Below are 8,703 nucleotides of genomic sequence, written 5' to 3'. Positions count from 1 at the left end.
TAATGTAATATATATATATATATATATATATATATATACATACATATATATAATCAAATACATGTATAACTCTTGCTTTTATCTTTTACTTTTTACTTGTTTAAGTCATTGTTACTGCGGCCATACTAGGGCACTGCTGAAGAATTTTAGTCGAACAAATCGATCCAGGTATTTATTTTTCTTTTAAGTCTAGCAGTTATTCAAATGTTTGTTTTGCCAAACTGCTAAGCTATGCGGACGTAAATAAACTAGCACCGGTTGTCAAGCGCTGAAGAGGAACAAATATACGCCCGCCCCACACACACACATGCACACACACACACACACACACACACATATACGAAGAGCTTCTACACTGTTTCCGTCTACCAAATTCATTCTCAAATCATTGGACGATCCGAGGTTACAGTAGAAGGCACTCGCCCCAGGTGCCGCTCAGTGAGAATGAACTCATAACCACATGGTTGCAGAGTGAGGTTTTTCAATCAGCATGCGCGCTCACACACACACAAATATATTAATATAATTCCTTTTTGGTACTGGATATCGAAGTACATATAATGCTATAAGTAATAAGCATGGAAATGTTGGGCTGAAAAACACTTTCGGATAGAAACGGTCGAAGGCTTTTCCACCTAATATCTAAATGGCATTATTCATAGCTTTATATATACTTCGAGATCTAATTCCCCAAAAATAATTATTTCACGTTCTCTCAGATATTTATAAATTCTTGACATCTACAATATATGTATGCATGCATATATATATATATACATATATATATATATATATATATATATATATATATATATATATATATATATATATATATATATATATATATATATATATATATATATGTATGTATATATATATATATATATATATATATATATATATATATATATATATATATAGGGGTGGATGTTACTGTTGCTTTTAGCCCTATATATATATATATATATATATATATATATGCGTGTGTGTGTGTGTGTGTGTGTGTGTGTGTGTGTGTGTGTGGAGGCGCGTGGCCTAGTGGTTAGGGTGTCAGCACCATGATCGTAAGATTGTGGTTTCGATTCCTGGACCGGGCGGCGCGTTGTGTTCTTGAGCAAAACACTTCATTGCACGTTGCTCCAGTCCACTCAGCTGGCAAAAATGAGTAACGCTGCGATGGACTGGCGTCCCGTCCAGCTGGGGAACACATACGCCATTGAAACCGGGAAACCAGGCCCATGAGCCTGGCTAGGCTTTAAAAAGGGCGCATTTATATATATATATATATATATATATATATATATATATATACATGAATATTTTTAAAATTTAACAAAAGCACAACAAAGAGAAAATTTCATAAAAACATAACAAACGGAAAATTCGAAGCTAATTCCTCATCAGTCAACGTCCAAAAGATCCTTACAATTTAGTGCTTTCACGTTGGTATTGATCACTTATGGTGGCGCTAGTGGTTACGTATTCTTTTAGTGTCTGGCAGACTAGATTGATATCCTTGTGGCTCGATACTATCACAGTGACGTCGTCCACGTATGCAGATCCGCTCCTCCCGCTTCCAAGTTCTCGCGGGATGCCCCTCAGCGTCGCCAGCTTCCGCAGTAGTGGCTCTGGAGTCAATATGTACAGAAGATCGGCTTTAATGGATATATAATATTGTCCACTTCGATTAATATATATATATATTTAAATAATAGGGGTGAAAAATTGAATATTAATTTGATTAATGTCAATTTAAAACCAATGGCCTATCAAATTGAAAAATCTGAAGATTCAGAAAAATTATATTACATATATATAAGAGGGTTCAGAACAATCTTTTCTTAGTGGTCAACCCTCTTATATATATGTAATATAATTTTTCTGAATCTTCATATATATATATATACATACATACACACACACACACACACATATATATATATGTATGTATGTATGTATTTGTGTGTCTGTGTTTGTACCCCCACCATCGCTCGACAACCGATGTTAGTGTGTTTACGTCCCCGTAACTAGCGGTTCGGCAAAACAGACCGATAAGTCCTGCGGTTGATTTGTTCGACTAATGGCAGTGCTCCAGGATGGCCGCAGTCAAATGACTGAAACAAATGAATAAAAGAATATATATGTGTGTGTGTGTGTGTGTGTGTGTGTGTGTGTGTGTGTGTGTGTGTATATATATATATATATATATATATATATCCTTTTATGTATGTATACAAGAATGTGTTTGCTGTACAGGTGGAAGATAAAGTGCTGAGCAAACATACTCAATACAGTTTATTAGTTGCTCGTTACAGTATCTCGTTACATAAAATTCTTCGGGCTACAAGTGAAACAAAAAGATGAAAAGATTAAACCTATTTAAGATGAATCATATACATATAAATATGTATGATACATGTATGTAGGAGTAATAATAATTTGTTAATTCACGTAATTTATGATTCGTTCATTCTTATATAATTAATACTTTTTTAAAAGATTTTATGTGACACTCCGAAAATCGGAAAGAAATGCCGCCTTGGTTAAATAAGTAAATGAATAAATACAGGAGCGGAGAATTCAGAACATTGACAACTTTTTAATTTTATCTCCCCCCACTACCTCAACTCTTTATACAGGTGTTGACGCTAGATACGTTTTATTCGTTCACTGAAGCTTTAATTAGTGTATCGCCTGTTGCCATATCATTCAGCAGCAGAAGCAGTAGTTAGCAGCAGGAGCTGCAACAGGTAAAGTAACGTCACTAAGTATGTACTAGAGCGTGTATACACTTGGTCGTCTTTGCTTAATTTTCGGATTAGACGCGGAAGGGCTTCGGAAACATCCAGTTAACCCGGCAAATTTAACTGAAGGTAATTTTCATACACACTCACGTATGTATATATGTGTATGTGTGTCTTTTTTTTTCTTTTGCGTAATATTTCTAGTGACAACTTTCAAGTTTTTAGTTGTTTTTCTTCCCCCACCCGCCACTACTACTGTCAAAAATTCATCATGTTGCCTTATATGAACGAAAATATAGTATATTAAAAGAGCTGTTCGTGTTTTCAATCTCAGTATATTTTCATAAATATAGGAGTATATTTATTAGTTTTAACCTGCTGTTTTTCTTCCTTTCTTTCATGTTTTTTGTCTTTCTTTCATTAAGAAAATAACTATCAGTTCTCGGTTCAATTTCTTTTTTGTCACTTTTTACTGGTTGTGATAAAAAGATGAGAAAACTTTGAAAAGTGTCCCTCAAAGTTTTACGTCACCAAAATACATTCTATCTTAGTATATATATATATATACATATATAGGTGTTATTATTTACTCATACATAAAATTGTTATAGAGAATTTATGATTTGTATATAATATTATGCTCGGTGTTTGTGTATAATTATAACTTTGTCAACGTAAAATCTGCTAAAGTTTTAATCACACCCCAGTATGTTATTTACACATTAACATACTTGTATTCGTAACTTATATACAAAAATGAATATTTATTTAAAGAAAAAGTATTTCTCTCTCATACATACTCGACGACAAATATATATATACATACATTGTCGCATTTATATCTATATGTCGTTCACACACACTGTAGTGTTCCAAACAGGTAATAAAGTGGAGCCTGCTTTTATGACCTTGATGAAAAAGTACCCTAGACGGTGATGGGTGACAAAAACGGTTGCAGTATTAAATTACGTCTCTTTGAATTACGAGTTCAAATCCCGCCAGGTTCCACTTTAATTGCCACTTTGCTTTTTCGGAGGTGATGAATTTTTTTTTTTTTAATCCAATCCGCCACCTCTAGCTTTGACTGAGTAAACCTATGATCAAAGACCTTCTTACCACGACCATCCCGTATTATTGTACATCCAATATATCTCATACAATAGTAAGGAGGCGTGCTGGCAGAATCGTCAGCATGCAGAGCAAAATGCTTAGCAGTATTTCGTCCGGCTTCACGTTCTCAGTTCAAATTCCGCTGAATTCGATTTCGTCTTTCATCCTTTTGGGGTCGATAAAAAAAATACCATTTGAACACTGGGGTAGATGTAATAGACTTACCCACTCCCCCGAAATGACTGGCCTTGTGCTAAAATTTGAAATCAATACATCTCACCACGTAGACGCTTTCTCGTTCTTTCGAAAGTATCAGTTACATGTTGTGGCTGCAATATTGAGGTGTTCTTGTTCGACCGTATCTACCCACATAAAAATGTTTGGCTTCGAAAAAGATCCATGTCAAAAGAAAAGACACACATAGACGACATGCAGTGATATGTGTGTGTTTCCCTACATGCTAGAAGTTAAGAATTCCTTGAGCCTGTCAGAAGGGTTGTCTAGGATCATAGCCACACTGAGCATTTGTCCAGGGGGTTCACGGGTTTATGGGTACAACTCTGATCTATGTATGTTGTGGTTTACTGTCAATAAATAAATAATATAGGGCCCAGTGCAATGATTTGCCTAGGGACCTATAATTCTAGTTATGTGGCAAGAGTGGGTGTCACCCAGAACAGCACTTGAGTCCGTCACACTCACGCCACTACGGTATAAAGCCTGTAGCAGACCGAAAAGTATCGCCACCTATAAAGGGCCACCCGGAGTCGAACTGCCCCTCTCACCCTCCTCTCACTAGTCACACCCCTGACTTCAACTAGTGTTTGTTGTTGTTGTTCACAGCAATGTTCATAAATGTTACAACCTATATCTAATGAAGTAAACATACCTGAGGAGCATGTAAAGACAGGCGAAACTAATCTAGTTGTTTTTAATCCATTCTGCCTAATAGCTTATTCGGCAAGTGTCTGTCTCGCTTTCTGAGAGGTTTAAATGAGTGACACGACATGATTGCCCTCTGGACGGCACGCCTATCCTTCGAAGGGTCAATCCCCATCTACCTCTGGTACTCCTTTCTGGTTGTTCAAGGACACAACGCACTACCCTATCCAAGAATCGAACTTAGAGCGTAACGAACGTAAACCCAGTACTTTAACCCCTGGGTCATGCATTTTCATATTACCTATATATTTTGGTAAAGTTTTTGTTGTTTCAGTCACTGGACTGCGACCATATTGGAACATTACTCAGAATTGTTAGTCGAATGAATCGACCTCGGTACTTAATTTTTAAAAGCCTGGTACTGATTCTATCGGTCTTTTTTGCCGAACCACTACGGCGACGTAAACACCCCAACACCAGTTGTCAAGTGATAGTGTGTGTGGGACAAACACCGACACACAGTGTGTGTGTGTACACACACATAAACGACGGGATTATTTCAGTTTTCGTTTACAAAATCCGCTCACAAAGCTGTGGTCGGTCTGAGGCTATAGTTGAAGACTCTTGCCCAATGTGCTACGTTGTAGGACTGAACCTGGAACCATGCGGTTAGGAAGCAAACTTCGTACCACACAGCCACGTTTGCGCCTCTTGAATCTGAATAAGTTGTAAAAAAATCTTCACAGGTACTGTTAATAAATATTCATTTAGCCTCACTGTGCAAATAGACCGTTTGGTTAAACCATAGCATTATAGTTCTGCAGAATGGATTAAAAACAACTAGATTAGTTTCGCCTGTCTTTACATGCTCCTCAAGTATGTTTACTTCATTAGATATAGGTTGTAACATTTATGAACATTGCTGTGAACAATAACAACAAACACTAGTTGAAGTCAGGGGTGTGACTAGTGAGAGGAGGGTGAGAGGGGCAGTTCGACTCCGGGTAGCCCTTTATAGGTGGCGATACTTTTCGGTCTGCTACAGGCTTTATACCGTAGTGGCGTGAGTGTGACGGACTCAAGTGCTGTCCTGGGTGACACCCACTCTTGCCACATTTCTGGTTGGAGTTTTGTATTAATTGAAGTACTGGATATAGCGTGTTGTGAATAAGTTTTAAGTCTATTTACATATGTAGCTTTAATAAACACACATACACGCTGAGTTTTCTTTCTCCTGTTTATTCAGATACACACATACTTACTGTACAAATAGACCCTGTAGCTACACAACAAAGTTCTCTTTACAGACCTGAATGAACAGCAAGCTTAGTTAGTTTCATCTGCCTTTACAAGCTCCTCAGAGACGCTTTTTTACGCATCATATGGTTTTATCATTTTACTTGTTTTAGTCATTGGACTGGAGCAACGACTGGGCATTTTGAAGGGTTTTAGTCGAGCAGATCGACTCCAGTTCTTATCTTTTTAAAAATTTGCTATTCATTCTATCTGTCTTTTTTGCCGCGAATTTACAGGGTGTAAACAAACGAATATCGGTGGCGAAGGTAGAGGTCAGACACAAAGACTCACGCACAAATGTATGGTAGAAGTAAAGAATATGCACACCACACGTTTTCGGTGTAACCCTAAACTCCGAAAATGAGCGGTGTGCGTATTCTTTACCTTCGCCCAAATGTACACCACACACAATGGGCTTCCACACAGTTTCTGTCCACCAAATCTCACTCACAAGGTATTGGTCGGTCCGAGGCTATAGCTGAAAACACTTGTCCATGGTGCTTCGCAGTCGGACAGAACCTGAAACCATTTGTTTCCAAAGCGAGCTGATTTAACCACGCAGCCATGCATGCGTCTATCTACAGAGTTCTGCAGAGAAACCTTGTTGTTCAACCACACGGTCTATTTTGCTCATCGAAATTAAAACGCTTGTTAAATGTTTATGAAAATGTATGCATCTGAATTTATTTACAACTCCTTCCCAAACACGCTGTCTCGGTGATTTAGTCAATTAATATCTACGCATACGCATTTATGCATATGTGTGAGTTTCCCTGATAATTCTCATAATTATACTGGGAATTCTAGAAACAATTCATATTGCGGACATGTTAGGTAACTTTTATATTGAATGTCTACATACATACTAATACCTTGACCCAACAAGAGAAATCCCTATGTGGTCACTAAACCTACTAGAAATAACAACCAAACTTTATTAGATACTTAAGCCCTTTCGCTCCCTCTGGAATATAAGCCGTTGATGACTCCTCCCCTTTGTTTTTGATTCTGAGCTTCCTGTTTTACTGCGTGCCTTACTATATAAGCTCTTGTTTCTGCTTTTGTAACTTTATTATATTTTTGTAGGTAGGGGTGTCCACTTTACGCGGACCTATTCTTACCTCTGGGAAGACGTAGTCCATATCAATTCGGCCATTATCCTTTAACCTGTTCAGCACGAGAGATCCTACCTGGAGCTAGCATTCTGCTGGCATAACTCTCAGGATCATTGAGACAAACACGGACTGGATCTTCTGGTGGAATTCATTAGACAGTGGTTCTTAATATAGAAGAACCTCCCCCCCCCAACCGTGATGATCATGGCTGGAACGCCTTTTACCATATGCGTTACTGAAACTTGATGTAGTTCGGCAATAAATAAAAATAAACTAAAACGTTAAAAATGCAAAACTTACGGAGAAATTAATCAATTGAAGATAATTACCTAGTAATTAACATTATTTCTTGAGATTTATCCCTCGTGTTAACTCTGATGGCGTAGACCTATGATCCGTTCCAATCATGGCCCTTCTGATTTCTTGTAAGCCGAACGACCACATATAGCGGCTTTCTCCGTCGTTTATGTACACATAGCTGTATATTGCTTATATGTGTCTTTATATTTAAGGTGACTTTTAATAAAATAAGGTACCGCATTTCGTCCGTGAAAATGAGAGAGATAATACGAATTATTAACTTCAAATTTTGGCATATGGTCAGCAATTCTGGAGGAGCGGAAGTCGAGGATCTTTTTTAAAACGGGGGCCACATTTTTCATTAACGAAACACTTTGAAACTTGGAACACTGGTAGAATGTGTCATATAAAACATCTTTTTCTCTTAGTCTTCTTAAAAAAAAAAAAGAAATCCATAAGTTATTCCATGTTAAAGTTGTCGTATTTCTGTAATTTCAACCAATCACTGACGTCCATTCAGCCGATATACATTAAGTGCCGACTAGATAAACAAACGATTCTGAAACAATTAACCCTAACCCTAAGGTTAGGGTTAAGGTTAGGGTTAAAGCAAATTTAAAATGAAAAAAGCAAATAAAACGAAGGTATGGAGATTAAATACGCTTTACATCGCTTAATCAGCCAAAGGAGTAAATGTAAACAACTGAATACTTGTCAGTGATTGGTTGAAATTATCGAAATAAGACAATTTTTTACATGAAATAAATTCGAATACAAAAATATTTTTTGTTCTATAACACAAAATAGATAAGTATACGAAGTTTGAAAGTCTTTCCGTACCAAAAACACTACGTAAAACATTAATGAAAAATGTGGCCCCCGTTTTAAAATAGATCCGAAGTCGATGACATCGACACCAGTACTTATTTTACCGACCCCGATAGGATGAAAGGCAAATTCGGTGGAATTTGAACTCAATGTAAAGACGGACGAAATACTGCTAAGTATTTTGACCGGCGTGTTAAAGATTCTGCCATCTCGGTCGACCTGTTTAACATCACAACCATCACTGGCTCTTGGGTACATTTAGCGGAATCCGGTATATTACAATAGACCAAGTCTTTGATTTGGGGATAGTTTGCTTTATTCCTCCCACTGGTCTGGGAGGCACTTCAATGGGTCATTGAGGTCTGCTCCTTTTATCTGACTTGGCATTAACAGAACACATTTTCATCAACAGTAGAGATTTATAATGA

At 37.2% G+C, this 8,703-nt stretch overlaps 1 protein-coding gene across 1 annotated transcript in view; it reads left to right on the top strand.

Moving 5' to 3' along the window:
• The first annotated feature begins 2,647 nt into the window (after positions 1-2,647).
• Positions 2,648-8,703, top strand: part of LOC106871143 (uncharacterized) — a 154,552-nt gene continuing 148,496 nt past the window's right edge. Inside the window, exon 1 of the mRNA XM_014917453.3 lies at positions 2,648-2,873. The gene's annotated coding sequence lies outside the window, so the exon portion shown is untranslated. The remainder of the gene's footprint in view (positions 2,874-8,703) is intronic.

The sequence above is a fragment of the Octopus bimaculoides genome, chromosome 6 (genome assembly GCF_046866305.1).
Source record: "Octopus bimaculoides isolate indiv1 chromosome 6, ASM4686630v1, whole genome shotgun sequence".
NCBI lineage: Eukaryota > Metazoa > Mollusca > Cephalopoda > Octopoda > Octopodidae > Octopus > Octopus bimaculoides.
Note: the sequence above shows the minus strand (reverse complement) of the source record. Positions and strands in the feature narration are given on the sequence as shown.